Genomic DNA, 15,549 nt, shown 5'->3' with positions numbered 1-15,549 from the left:
CTCAGATGAAGCAGCCGTGCTGGACTTTTGATGAAATTGAATGACACGTGGGGCGCCTGGGTGGCTCAGTCGGTTAAGCGTCCTACTTTCACTTAGGTCACGATCTGCGGTTCATGGGTCCGAGCCCCGCGTTGGGCTCTGTGCTGACTGCCAGCTCAGAGCCTGGAGCCTGCTTCAGTCTGTGACTCCCTCTCTCTCTGACCCTCCCCTGCTCACACTGTCTCTTAGAAATAAATAAAAATAAAAAGAAATTTAAAAAAAAGAAATTGAATGACATGAGACCCAAATTCAGTAACTCCTCAGAGGGCTATGGTGCCTGGGGAGGTGTGAAAGGGGAGGAGTGGGCAGAGTTTCTAATAAAGCCTGGGTCTTACTTACATCCACCCACGTCTGTGTTTTTTCTAGGTTAACACATCCTGACGCTGGGCACAACTGAGAAACAGAGGATGACGTGAACAACCAGGACACAAGACTGCAAGGCTGTGGATGGTGCAGATAGGATTAATAGCAGGAACAGAGAAGTGACTAACTCTAAGGGTAAGGAAATAAGGGCTTGTTCTGAGGTTCAGAAATTAAGCATATCTGCATGAAAAACATTTCTGGGTTAAGTTGGGAAGGAAAATGAGCACAGATTTGGATATATTTGGGTATAGTTATAAACTTCTTACTCAAAATAGTCTTCTTTTGAACATCTTACTCATGCTGCTAAGTCATAGGACTTGATGATGGGGAGTTGAGTTAGTAGGACATTTCCTGGAAAAGGAGTGCACGAGATCATACACTGTCAAAGAAGGTGGGTTTTGTTTTGTTTTCTGGGTTTTTTTTTTGGTTGTTATTTTTAAAGGGTACGTTGGGGAGGGGCCCTGGTTGGCTCAGTGGGTTAAGTGTCTGACTCTTGATTTCAGCTTAGGTCATGATCTCAGGGTTCGTGAGTTCGAGCTCCCTGAGTCAAGCTTCATGCTGACAGCATGGAACCTGCTTGGGATTCTCTGTCTACCCCTCTCTCTGCCCCTCCCCCACTCGTGCCCTCTTTTTCTCAAAATAAATAAATAAACTTAAAAATAAAAGACTACACTGGGCACCTTTTTGATATAGGTGTTAGAAGAAAGATAACATTTTAGCATCTCAGAGCACGTGATGACTATCTGAATGGTACAGGGAATTTGCATCAAAGGTATGGAGAAAAATGAGAATTTGCTCTGAAAAGGGTTGGTCAGGGAAGGCTTTATGGAAGAGGTAATGATAATAGCTATCAGGTGCCTACTGTGGGCACTTCTTTCTACATCAACTATTTCATGGTCTTGAAAGAGATGTATGATTACCTCCATTTTACAGATCATAAAACAGAACATCAGAGATGTAAAGTAATTTGTCTAAGGCTTTCCAGTTCACCACTGGTAGAGCTGGAGTCTGAACTGGGGCATTTTGATCCTTTCCTTCATGCCTCACTGCCTTCACTTGGGCCAGATATGAAAGATGGATGCGATTTAGTTGTAAGGTAGAGCAACTTAGGACCAGCTGCTAAGGGAGGAGAATGGCCCAGGAGAGGGAAAGATGAGCAAACAGTATTCCTTGCCCTGCACATTGCCTTTGGTAATGGGGAGTGAAAATGAGACCAACTTAATGTGTGCTCAGCCTAGATTCATGAACCTAAGTCTACTGATAACACATAAAGTGCTCTTTTCATAATGTTTTAATATATTTTATTCCATAGTTGGACTAAAAGATAATCGGTTTAAAAATGCAAAAGTGTACCACATTGTGCATGAATTTATTAATAGATAAAAGAAGCATGGAGGACAGTTTGAAAGCCAAAGACACTAAACTATATCCTTGAAGAGAGGTAGGGAGAGACTGAAGGCAACAGCATCTATTCCCTGGTTTTACCCTTGGTGCGGGTGTGTGTGTGTGTGTGTGTGTGTGTGTGTGTGTGTGTGTGTGTGTTTGAATCTGTTACTGTGCTTTGGGGCACAAAAGAGACTCCCAGAGATACTTCCTGTCCTGTTTGGCTGTGGGCCCACCTACCCCCCAAGGGCAGAACTAATTGTTTAGCTTTTTATCTTATCATTGGCAAGGCTTGCTATTATTTTCAATTACCTAACTCCTAAAACAGCTCATATTCACTGTGTTTCTCTCTCTGGAGGCACCAGGCTGGCTAACCCAGGTTCTGGATGGACCCCACCAAAGCAAAGAATATTTAAGATGATTTTGGCTGAGGTGAAATTTTGTCACACTGTCCAGGCTTGATACCTATCAGTCCTGTTCTGAATGTCTGATTCATGAGCCTCTCTCCTTCCTGAGCACTTGCTTGCATGGGTTTCTCTTCAGCTCTGAGTAACCTGTAACTCCTGTAAACTTTCCAGATAGCTCCTGGAAAGGCATCTGCTCCCTTAGTCTTGTTGCAGAACTCCTGGTCTGGGAGTCTTCAGTGGACATCCACTGTTTCTGCCTGCTCTGGACCCATTCTTCTGCTGGTAATTATGACTCCTCCCACACCGCAAACAACTCTTGCTGAGACTTTCAATTAAAATCGGTTCCCTCTCTTCACATGTGCGTGCCTGTGTGCACTTGTGCATGTGTGCACATAGCACTTGCAAAAGTAGGCCAATCAGATACTTTATTCAGGAATTTAAACCTTTAGCAGATTGACCCAAGGACAGGAAGTGGTTGCAGGAGTGACCTGAGGTCACTGTCCAATAGTCTTGCTATTGAGATTGCCCTGGCTGTTCTTATGTCTAAGGTTCAGCTTTTCATTAACTTTGTGGATTTGCCCTTGTGGATTTGCCCATGCGCTCCCCCAAATTTCTTTTTTATTGTTCAAATTAGCTCGAATAAGTTTATGTTGTTTGCAACCAAAGAACAGATCTTTACTTATTTGAAATTACAATGGCCAAAAGTGGTGGTCAATGAGATGACAAAGCCCTTTCTGTTTGAGTCCTAAGACTGCCCCTGAATGGCATGAATTTGGTTTTTTTGGTGCTCACTTGAACCTGAATTGAGAGCCTTTCCTATGCTCTGCCATTCTGGTTACCTAGGGTTGGCCTTCCGGACATTCCATTCCCGGGACAGCTTCCTTAAACTGCCCCTGGTCTAGCACATGCTCTGGCACTAGAAAGTTTATACTTTCTGTGTCTGGCAGTTTCTCTAAAAGTCTCCTCATTTCTCCACAAATCCCTGGGATGCCCAAACCTGGTTTCCATCCTTCTGTCCTGGGCGATTCACTATTTCAGGAGCCCCTCCCTCCCAAGTCCATTGCCTCCAGGCTATGAGGTGAGTCTGGGATTGGGGCACCTGGCTTGACTGACCTTACTTCCACTACTTACATGTGACTTTACCTAATTTCTCCAAACTTCCTTTTTAAAACGTTTATTTATTTTTTGAGAGAAAGTGAGAGAGAGTGAACATGAGTGGCAGAGGTGCAGAGAGAGAGGGTGATAGAGCAGGCTCCAAGCTGTCAATGTGGAGCCCGGTGTGGGGCTCTCAAACTCACAAACCATGAGAGTGTGACCTGAGCCAAAGTCAGACGTTTAACCCACTGGACAACTCAGGCACCCCACTTTTTTTTTTTTTTTTTTTACATAAAGGTTTTTTATGACTGTAGAAATTCAGACTGCTATGTATTGATATTGGTGTGTACTGAAGACAAGTTTCTGAGCAAAAGAATGTGGATAACTTAATGCAAACTATTAGTCTCTTGGGAGAAATGATTCTGAATGGCCTTTAGGGATAATACTTGCACTTTTTCTAATTTCTTGAAATAGGCCTGGAGTGCAATGTACTTTCCTCTTAGGACTGCCTTTAAATTTACTGGTGTCATTTTGTAAAGGGAATTTCACAAATAAAGAAACACAGGCCCAGAGAGGTTCAGTCACTTGACCAAGCATCTGTAGCTAATTAGTTACAAAACCACATCTGAAGATTGTAGTACTTTCTGAAAAGTACTATCCATGCTAAAAGTTGCCCTTGATGCTTTGCCTGCATGGTTGTTTTGTTTTGTTTTGTTTTTTTGATCCATTAACTCTAGTGCCAAGTTCACTAGAGAGATTATCCCACCTGAGATGGAAATGATAGGAAAGGCCTCAATACAGAGGGGGAGTGAGCTTTTTCCTGCATGAGAAATAGGGCGGGTCCCTGTTTGGTTTGGTTTATTGAATCAGAAAAGCATAAGCTCTCTACAGCTTAGACTCTGAGCTCTCTCTTGTGGTTTTTCAGGGCAAGCTAGTGTTAGGACTTCCATATCCAGCCAGCAGGGATAGTTTACAGCATTGGCCTGTGTCAAAGCAGGGAATGGACACCCACTGGAGTGACCTGGTCATCCTGGCCCTGCACAGTTGGTTCAGCTGAGAGGTACACATAGCCCAGAAGAGTGGAGCTGCTCTGCCACCTTCTTATCACTTACTAGTCCAGGCAGGCTTCTCCCCAGCAGGGAGATGACTACTGAGTTACATCAGACATAAATGAATCAATACAAACTAATTCCTTCACAAAAGAAAACCTAATTAGTCACACTGCTGTCCAAATCAACTGCCTCTCTCTCTCTCAGCAGCTGACACATTCCAATTCCTGCATACGACTTCATTCTAATTCCCATTAATGAAAAATACATATCTATTTTGTTATTCTCAAGTTTAAGCCTTGTCAATTTTGTTTTTTAAAATATAACCAATAATGGAAACTTAATTATGGTCTAAGAAGGGTTTTCACAATTTAAAGAAGAATCAGGCTTTATGTTAGGAAATAGAATAAGTTCACAGCAGGTGATGATCTAATCAGAGGTGAGTTCTCACTTGGCTGCCTGTGTAAGAGGGAGATGCAGAATGGGGGGATGATGACCCCGTGGCTCCTCCTGGGAGATGTTGCAACCCAACTTCAGCTTCTAGGAAGAATGAGCATTTCCCACAGGACTTTCCTACTGATAGATGCTTTGTATCGCTGAAGGACCCCCAGAGAAATCAAAGGCTACTTGTTACGGGAAACTTGATTTTTCATTCACTTATCATACATCATTCTTCCCAGTGGCCCTGGCAACCAAAGAGACTGCTGCCTCCTCGGGTCGATGTATAGCATCCATTACCACACTGGCACGTCAGATTCTGGGAGTGCACATTACCTGTCAAGGTGGTACTGCGGATAGTTGAGCATCATTGTGTGAGTTTAATGTTAAACTGTCTGGGTTCAAATTCTGACCCTGCCACTCACTAGCTGTTTGATCTTGGACAAGGTCCTTCTCTGAGCTTTAAGTTCCTCACCTACAGAAATGGGGCTCAAACTGCATTTTCTGAGATCTAGGATGTCATCATTCTTTTATGTACAACTAAGAAAGAAAAATTGCTGCTAATCAAACTGTGACACAACAGTGATCGCAAAATTCACCCATTTTAGAGTTGTTAAAATGTAAAGAAAAAAAAAAAAGGATAGCACAGTTGAGGAAATAGATAGCACCTACTTTGTGGTACTGATATGAGGGCTGAGATAATTCAAATAAATGCTTAGCATTTTGTCTGTCACACAGTCAGCCCTAATAAATGATTACTACAGGGGCACCTGGGTGGCTCCATCACTTAAACTTTTGACTTTGGCTCAGGTCATGATCTCACAGCTCATGTGTTCAAGCCCCATGTTGGGCTCTGTATGGACAGCTTGGAGCCTGGAGCCTGCTTTGGATTCTGTGTCTCCCTCTCTCCCTGCCCTTCCCTGGCTTGTGCATTGTCTCTCTCTCTCTTTCTCATAATAAATAAACATAAAAAACTTAAAGAATATAAATGATTACTACTGTTTTACTATCAGTAGCTTGGGTAATTTTAGCAAATCATTTAACCCTCTATGCTTTATTCTCTTTATCCTTAAAATGAATAGTAGGGGGCACCGCGGTGGCTTAGTTGGCTGATCATCTGAGTTTTGATTTTGGTTCAGGTTGTGATCCCACGGTCCTAGATGGAGCCCTATGTGGGCTCTGTGCTGACAGCCTAGAGCCTGGAGCCTGCTTCGAGTTCTGTGTCCCCCTCTTTCTTTGCCCCTCCCCTGCTTGGGCTTGGTCTCTCTCTGTCTCTCAAAAATAAATACATGTTAAAAAATTTTAAAAATAAATGAAATGAAATGAAATAAAATGAATAGGTAGCTATATGATCTTGTCACCCAGAATTGAGAAGAAAAATGAACTAAAAACACGTGTAGGGCCTTAGCATCTCTAAATGTGAAACACTGTCAACTCCTTTTGCTATTTACCTTCTGTAAACTGATAAGGAAATACATCCTGGTTTTTTAGTTATGTATTTATTTGGAATTCCAAGGCCAATTTAAACTTTCAAACTGTATCTGTATTTCCATTATAACTTTTGAAAAAGAATTTTACATATTTTTCTTTATACTATTCAATAGGACTCTGATTTTTCATGGATTGTCTGTTTTATACCAAGAGGGTACAATTACCTTAATATAGTATCTCCATGCCTAAATAAATAATACCTGGTTGCAAAATTTTTCATATGTCTGAGCTCCCACAAATTTTAGAAGACTGGTAGAGTTGACTGTAGTTTTACTGGTTAGGTGAGAAAGGAAAGTAAGTTCCACATTATTGCAAATTATTACCAAACACAAAGGAGATTCATTTAAAATATTATTTCAAATACTAGTCACATAGAGCCTAACTGGTAGCAAGGAGCTAGACCTATAGTGTTAGCTATTGAGTGAGAGAGGTTCAGTTTAATTCAAATTTCTGTTTTTGAATCATTAGTATGAAGCAGCAGGGTACAAGGTGCTAGAGACCCAAAGGCATTGAAGACAAAATTCTCACCCTCGCAGATTTTATAGTTTGATATCACATGACAACACAGACTGATAAATACTATCAAAATGACATAGGAGTACCAAAGAAACAGAGATGGATTCTGCCTGGCTCCACAAAGAAGGCTTTAAAGGTTTTATAGAAGTTTACAAAATGGAGAGTTTGGGAAATGCTATTGCCTGCAAAGAGAACAGTGTTTGCAAGAGCTATTGGTGTGAAGAAGCATGACTTTCATGTGGCTTAGCGTGACTACAGAGCAATGCACAGTGTATGTGTGTATGTGTGTGGGGATCAGTGCAGTGGTGCTGAGATACTGGCAAAGAAGGTTGAGATAAGATGGTGAAGGGCCTTAGGTAGCTCTAGGAAGCAGGTAGACTTTATCCCATAGGCAAAGGTATAGATTCAAGAAGCATTCGGTGGCAGACTCAGTGGGCCATAACGACACATTGCCTGCAGGGTGCTGAGCATCACAGATGAACTAGGAGTGATTTTAAAAGTGTCGAACTTGGACTTCTATGATGAGGGGTAGCATCCACTGGAAAGGAACATAGGAGGGGCAGCTACCGTGAGAAGCGCATGGCTGAGATCAGAAGACCTGGAGTTTGGTGTGAGCTTTTCAAAGACTACCTCTGAAAATAGATCAGGTTATTATATCGCACAACATACCACACCCCTCTGTGCCTCATGTTCCTTACATTTGTGGAAGTAAGATGGAGAAATAGACCGAGATGACTTGGGAGTCAGGGTGCATGAGTTCAGTTACTGACTGACAGTTACTAGTTCTGTGATTTTGGGTTACTACATAACCCCCAAGATGAGAAATAATAATAATAACACCCGTATCTGACACATGGTAAGCCCTCAATAAATGTTTCTTGTTACCTTTCTTATTCTTTTCTGGTTCTTGTTACTTTTACTCTCTCTATTATAAAATTCTGGGTTTCCAAATGGATTCTATGACACTTTTGGTGAGAGGAATCTTATTAATGGATACACTCATCCTATAAGTTGAGGCAGCATAGCATAGTGGTGAAGAGCAGAAACTCACAGCCAGAGCATATAAGGCTGCATCTGCATCTGATGCCCTCTAGCTGTGTGACCTTGGGTAAGTTACTGGCCTTTCTGAGCCTCACTTTACTCTTCTATAAAACAAAGGTAATGAGGGCATCTTCCTCACAGGATTGTGAGGATTAAGTGAGATAATACATGTTAAGTGCTTTGATGAGTACCTGGCACATAGGAATGCTTATATAAGTGTTTGTTATTATTACTGTTGTTATTATTATAATTTTAATTTTTAAATTGTAAACTATTTGGGATTGGGGTATGCCATGGGAAAAGTAGCTGCTTTTCCGGGTCAGTAAATAGACAGTCCTGTATTCGGTCAGGTTATACTTGCCCTGTCCTGTATGCCAGTGAAGCCGCAGACCATGGTTAGCCTCGGAAATGGCTCCTCTGAATTAAATGGGATGTCTTTCTCCTCCAGATTCTGTGTGGGAGGCTTATGCATTTGGTTTGGTAATGAGTTTGCTTTTTGAGCCAAAGAAGGGAAGAGAATAAAAGAAGAGAGAAGGCGTGAGAGGCAATCATAGAAACCTGGAGGCTTAGATCCTCCAAAATGGAAAAGGAGCCTGCACTTCTGCAGAAACAAGAGAGAAACAACTAACAGTCTCAAAGCTCATTATGATTTAACTTTGAGATAGCACAAAATGACAGTAATGTGACTATTGAAGCCTGTTTTAACTGTAGGCAGGACAAAGGAGTGGAGATGGAGTGTATTAGTAAGAGCGTAAAGATAACCGCCTCGCTTACAGGCTGTGCATACATTAGTGCACGAATGTACTGTTAAAAGCTGCTAAATCTCTCTAACGTGGGCAGTTCCCTTTCTATGGCAAATGATTGAAAAATCTTTGTTGTATATTTACTTACACAAATTTCTTAGACCATTTTAAGCCGTTTTCTCGCTGTTGTTAGAAGGCTACAGATTCATGACTGATAGTGTCAACAGATAGGAGGTAGTGATGAATTCAGAGGGCACATTGCCTTCCATAGCTGAAAAGAGTAAAGTATGAATTCATCTAATTTTTTTTCTGAAACAGAGCATTTCTTTTTGTGTTAGAGTATAGTAGAATATTGAAAAGATAGAAGGATCTGAGTGTCCTAGTTTCCCATTGACTGACAATGTCATTTCCTTTGGTTTTTCACATCTGTTATTACTATAATCATCACTATTATCATCTTTTCCCATCTGAGAAGTGAAAATTGTCCTCAGCATCTTATTGTGAGAAAGACATCTGAGTGGAAGAGCTGGACATTGGTGTTTGTCTAGATTAATTGCATAAACTGGGAACTTTGTAATTTGATCTTGAGTATTAGAGGAAGTCAATATCCATAATTATTTAACTTAAATATTGTAATATGCATCATCTTAAGAGGGGTTTTGAAGAATTTTGATGGATCTGAAGAATTTTTATTTTTTTTTTATGTTTATTTATTTTGAGAGAGAGAGAAAGTATGAGCAGATTAGGGGCAGAGAGACAGAGAGAGAGAGAGAGAGAGGGAGAAAGAGAGAGAATCCCAAGCAGGCTCCACATTAAGCTTGTAGCCTGACCTGGCTCAATCCCATGACTGTGAGATCAAGATGTGGGCTAAAATCAGGAGGAGGATGCTTAATAGAGTGAGCCACACAGGTGCCCCAAAGATCTGAGGAATTTTTAAAATTTCAAGCCAACTTAATAGATTCACTAAAATGTGCTTCAAGATGATAGCAAGGGGTAATTGCACAATTGTGAAGCAGAGCTTCATGTCTGTAAATGTCATTCAGTCACATTTGTTGAATTCAAATGAGGGTGGATAGCCCTCCTGAAAATGCAAAAGAAAAAACATGCTTTCTGCCCACTAGGGACACTTTGTCTTTTGGCATCATGACTTCATATGTACAATAAGCAGAAGATGGTATAAATCACCTGTAGGGGAGCAGAGTCTATGCCCCTTACTGCTTCTTCATGATCTTAGGCAAGTCATTAAATCCTTATAGGCTGAAGTTTCTTCGTGTGAAAAATAAGCAGGTTAGAAGAGATATTTTCTAATATCCCTTTCAGCTCTAAAAGAGTCTGGTTCCAAGCGAATGCAAATTAACGTGGTGTGAATAAAATGCTTTGTTCATTTATTAACAATACTAAGAGCATCCTAGGAGCTAAGCTCTCTCTAAAGGGGCTGTGGATACAAAAAATAGGGACATTTGGTCCTGCTTTCAAGAGGCTCACAAACTAGCAATTATAGTGCATTATGCTCAGTGTGCCCTGCCCCTCCCCACCTCATCCCCACACAAAGTTGGTGAGGATCCAGAGGAGAGCAGGGTGAGTCCCAAGGTTGGGTGGAGCAGCCATCCAGGCTATGGTGCTGACATCTGTGATAGGCTCCAAAATATAAGCAAAAGATTGTCAGGTAGAGAAGAGGGGAGGATGCCTCCAGAACAAGTGGTAGCACCAACAAGATGTACACCCCCTTGCTGAAGGGTTAACTCAAACATGGACATGTCAATAGTGGAAAGTAATGGAGACCAGAGGAATTATTTGACACTTGGTTGTGCAGAGCCTTGAAAGTATTGCTGAGATCTTTTGATTTTATCCCCAAGGCTTTGGAGATGTGAACAGAATAGGACCAAGAATAGGAGATGTGATCAGATTGTTTTCAGAAAGTTTATCCAGATGGCACTGTGAGGTTTGAATAGAGGGAGAAGGGAAGGGAGAGGAAGCTCTCAGGAGACTATTTTGATGGTCCCTGGGAACAATGGTGAGAGCCATACGCAGGGCTGTGACAGTGGGAATAGAGAGGAAGGGACACATCTGAGAGATGGCTCAGAGGCTGAATCAATAGAATCTATTCATTTACTCAACAACTTTTTATTCAGTGCCTGCTATGTGTCAGCCAGTATGAACCATAAAGAGAATATAAGTGTGGCTGGAATGCTGATGGGGGCTTAGTCAGAGTGGAATGGAGTGAAGTAGTACTAGTTTCGGTGGGCTTTCTGGAAGAGGAGAGGTCTGATACACGTTTCCAAGGAAGGAAAAGCGATATGAATTTGTAGAAAGAGACAGGGAAATACTTTAAATCCTGGCCAAGGACTTCTGAGAAGGCAAGATGGCTGACAACCAGCAGGAACGCCTGATTAGCAAAGAGAACCTTCTGTGAATGGGGGGAAAAGATAGGGAGATAGGAGGCATTTGAGTGAGAATACTGAGCAGATGAAACATCTAAATTTGATGTGTTAAGCCACACAGAACTTTTGTGGGTTTTTAAGAGAGGGTTATGTGGTATAATAGAAAAAGAGATTGAATCAATGCTTGTAGACCTGGGTTATGCCACTATTAGTGAGGTCAACATTCAAGTTAATGAAGGTCTCCAAAGCTCATATTTGTGCGGTTAGAATGGGAGAAGAAAGGTGTTTAAGGAAACCAAGCTAAGAGACAACAATGGTAGTCAATTAAAAAATGCATGTAAAGTGCAAACCAGGGACCAGATGTTATATAGATGCTGGAGAACATGAGGAATAAGAAATGACAGGCAAATGGACTGCCTCACCTGCTGCGGACCTGGAAGCAAGAGTGTTATTCAGGAAAAGCTGGATACTTGCCTTTACTTCCTGCCCTCCCGGCGTCCCCTCACTTCTGCTTCTGGTGTGGCTTGCTGATGCTGAGTCTGAATCAAGAACCAAAAGGATGATGGGTACCCGGAAAAATTTCCTATCAAAGGCATGAACTGTTTGCAAACATTCTTGAATAGTGATGCAAGCTCCAGGTATGGAGGGATTAGGCTTGGTGCTCTAGATACCATAGGAAACTGCTACGATGGCTTCTTCTGCTTCTGCTCTGGGTGAGAGCAGAAGCTCTCCCCCGCTCCTTCCAGCGTTCATTCATTGTTTCCCCTCCCTGACTTTTAATACCATTTATTGTATAATTATTTGTCTTTATAAAATATTTTCTCATTTTTAAAGTTTGTGTGAGGTACAACTCATGATTTACATTTTAAAGCATCAAGCCACTTAAATCCTTGATAGCAAGTGGTTTACTATGCTTGTTCATCACCTTTTACATATCTTTTATGATGAGTTACATAACATTTCCTTAAAATTTTCATGACCAATGAATTCTTTATTTGTTAATTTATTTACTTAAGATACAGTGATAGCTACTGTATTTGGAAGGAATCTACATGATACCAATACCACTTAGGAGTAACACTAGTTATTATAATAATACAATAATATAACCCTGATCTTCTAAAGTCCCCACTCTTAATCTTATGATGGTAAACAAAACTGGCAATTGATCTTTACAACAGTTGGTCTTGGCAGAGAAAGTCTCTTGAGAATTTTTCACTACGATTTTAGTTGCCACAACTAAGTGAAAGAATGAGTCTCTAACTCTAGTAGGTACGCAATATTTAGACCACTACCTCCAGACTTTCATTTCAGTGCTTTTAAGCTTCCAGCATTCTTGGCCAAATATATCAGGCACATAACCTTACAGATTAAGGAGATGTAGTTTCTAACTGCCAATTTAAACTTAATTGAATGATTCATCAGTCTGTGCCTTCAGTGGATTTACAGTCTAATAGGAAGGTAGGCAAATAAACAAATGCATTACAATATGACAAGTGGTCTTTATTTCTGCAGACTGGCAGGGTGATGCTAGACACCTGAAACAAAACAATTGGCTATGTTAAGTGTGGCTGTACCTTAATTTTAGAATCTTTTTCTTTCTGTTTCCTTCTAAAACACTGTACTGATTCCTGACAAGGGGCTGGGTGGGGACTTGAGATAAGAGAAGTGTGATTCTTCTTGCTCCCTACAAACATAACCCTGGATTTTCCTCCCTAGAGTTTCACTGCCTGACCTACCTGTTGTTTTCTCATTTTTCTCGGTCTTGGCCCTGCTTGGGCTGCTGGTCTGAGGGAAGCTGATTGAGGAGAATAGGCTTTCTTTGTCTTCTGTAGATACTTACCCAGAAGTCAAGTGCCAAGCTAGCAGCTGGAAACCTGGGCTCTGTCATTAGTTAGACAGGAAAATTGAGGTAAGTCATTTATTCTTTTGGGTGTAGTTGCTCATCAGTTAAAAAGGGTCTATCTATCCTTCTTCCTCAAAAAGCTAATATGAAGATAAAATACTACTTGGGAAGACATTTTTGCAAAGTAGAGAATCACTAAATACAATATACTATTTAATTATCAATCTTTTTAATAACTTTTTGGAGCCTCCAGTATCTACGAGCCGTTTTTAGTTTCATCAGCTGCCTTAAAGCATTCTCCTTAAATTCCTTCAATTTCAGCCACACTACTGGTAGGCAACCATAATTCATGTTCTTGCTGAGGGACACCTAACGTCAGCTTTCACTCCTAACCAGGTATCCAAAGCCAGATTTATATTTCTTTAAAAAAAAGAGAAATGAAAGCTTCAAAGAAAGGTTGTCTGGCAACCGGATAAAAGAAGGAATTTCTTTCAGGCTTTCCAAAAAGACAGAATAGGAGTCTTGAAATATAAATTACTTTTTAATGGTGTCTTGAAAAGGTGTTATTCTCACCCATCTGCCTCTCTTACCCCCTTCCTGAATATGGCCTATACAAGCAATGAAACCATTGTGTACCTTTAAATTGAATAAAAGTAGAGATATTTTAGGAGATGGAAGAAACCTTAGAGATTTCTTGGTTTATCCATCTATTTTCTAAAGCAGGAAAGTGGGATTTAGAACAGGTGAAAGATTTTCCCTTGATCTGTAGCTTTTCAGTGCTGAGACCAAACCCAGGGTTCCTTACTCCCAGGCCTGGATTCTCACCACTTGTCAGAGCTGAGATATGAGCCCAAATAACTACATTTGAGGCACAGAATGATACTCTAAGTATAGAACTGAGTTTCAATGCCCTACCTGGTAGAAAGTGTAGCAGAAGAGTCAAAGATCCTGGGCCAGAGGGACATCACTATGAAAGGGCATTTGGACTGAAGAACAAAAATGATACTTCAGATCTTTACTTTGGAGGTGAAACATCTGCTGTGTTGAATTTGAATTGTGCTAGTTTCACAGAGGAAGGGCAATTGGTTGGTGTCCTTTCTCCTAGCTCAGAATTGCTCCAATTATTCTGATCTTTCTGCTCTGGTTTAGGCCCTCCCTCATGGTCTGCCCTGGTGGAAAGCCTGGTGGCCTTTCTGGAGTGTCCGGTTATAGAGAGTCACAGGAGGAGGGAGAACATTTTTCTGATAAAATCCTATTACAGTGAACTCCCCACGACTGTCTAGCTTCCTTGGTGTTAATACAGTCAGCCTCACTTGGGTTATGTAGGTCAGTGCCTGGGGCTTAGAAATAGTTGTTTCACATGATCTTCCTGTGATGGAACATCCTCTTTACCCCATATTCTCATAGAAATGAATTTCTACTAAGTCCAGAAGTAGAGTCTATCTGGGAAACATGGGCCTGCCTCCACCTTTTCCTCTGCCTCTCTGGGTGACACAGTGCATGGCTCTCTGTTCTTTGCAGTGCAAGATACCTTACCCTGTTGCCTCGTAGGGTCTCATCTCCAGTGGAGCTGGCGGCCAGTGGGGTTTTCCTTGGAGTCTTGAGGTTTTACCTCTGCAGTGGATTCTCAGAGAATTATTTACGGTTAGTTACATAACTTCCAAGTAGGGTGGGACAGTGATTCCCAGGCTGGGGGAATTGAACTGTTAGGAAGTTCCATGTATGGGGGATTCTGGGCACATAGAACCAAGGAGTCCTAAAGCTGAAAGAGGTATTAGGATTCCCGGTGTCACTGGAGATGGGTTTGGTATAAGACACCTTGGAGTCTGGCTGTAGCACAGGACCAAGGGGGAGGCAAAGATCTGGCAGAGGAAAACATATTTGTTCAAGGAGATAGAGCAATGTGAAACTTGGGAAGAAGGCAGGAGAAAAGTGGGCAGTTCTTTGTGGCCCTGAGAGGTGAAGTGACTTGACTAAGGACATGAGTCTTTTCTTTGCCACTAATCAGGCAGATCTGTTTTCCAGAGCAGCTGGTTTGAGGAGGTAAAGAGAACTAGTCTTCATCAAATGAGTCAGAATGAAACCAGATGTTTGCAGCTGGAGTTGGGCTGTGTGACTTCTGCCACCTGCTGCTGCCAATTTGTTCCCAGGTCAACCATCTGACCTTTTGCCCACAAAATGAACCAGTGAAACACTCCTTCTGCTAACAAAGCAAGGTTATGCTGTTCCATCATAAGCATAGCATATTTGGTAACTGTTGGTATTTAAAGTGCCAATTACTCATGTCGTCTGCCCTCTGGATTTTGAACCAGTTGAGAACTAGGCATAGGAGTCCACAAGGCTCAGTTGCACCTGCCTTATTCCAGCCCCAGGAGGATGGGGCTTGGATGTCAGGATGACATGGACTTCATAGTCTTGTCTGAATTGAACATATGGCCCCATCACAGCCAGGGCAGCTAGATTCCACCAAGGGTAAAGGTAGACTTTTAAGTCATTGTCCAGTCCTAGGACAGGCTGGATCCAAAAGAGGGACAGTGAGAGCTAGTCATGTGCTCAGGACACTTTCCTGTATCAGTAGATGGGTGATAAAGAAAATGGAAAAGACTGGGAGAGGGTGCAAGTTCTTATTTTAAGATGTGCTGCAGACATAGGAAGAGAAAAAGAGCTCCCCCACAAGCCACCCTGTCCTTTTCAGTCACATCTACTATTCTCCACACCTTCGACCACGGTTCTCACTTGCTGCTGTCCCAGAGGTTG

The 15,549-nt window shown here is 41.6% G+C and overlaps 1 long non-coding RNA gene across 2 annotated transcripts in view; it reads left to right on the top strand.

Annotated features, from left to right (window-relative positions):
* LOC120222240 overlaps window positions 1-15,549 on the top strand; it is an 87,316-nt gene that overhangs the window by 13,497 nt on the left and 58,270 nt on the right. For both annotated transcript variants that reach the window (XR_005525994.1, XR_005525995.1), the window contains exon 2: window positions 406-537. This is a non-coding gene — a long non-coding RNA (uncharacterized LOC120222240). The remainder of the gene's footprint in view (window positions 1-405; window positions 538-15,549) is intronic.

The sequence above is a fragment of the Hyaena hyaena genome, unplaced genomic scaffold (assembly GCF_003009895.1).
Source record: "Hyaena hyaena isolate Hyena2069 unplaced genomic scaffold, ASM300989v1 scaffold_852, whole genome shotgun sequence".
NCBI classification, from domain to species: Eukaryota; Metazoa; Chordata; class Mammalia; order Carnivora; family Hyaenidae; genus Hyaena; species Hyaena hyaena.
This window is presented reverse-complemented; position numbering and strand designations above follow the sequence as displayed.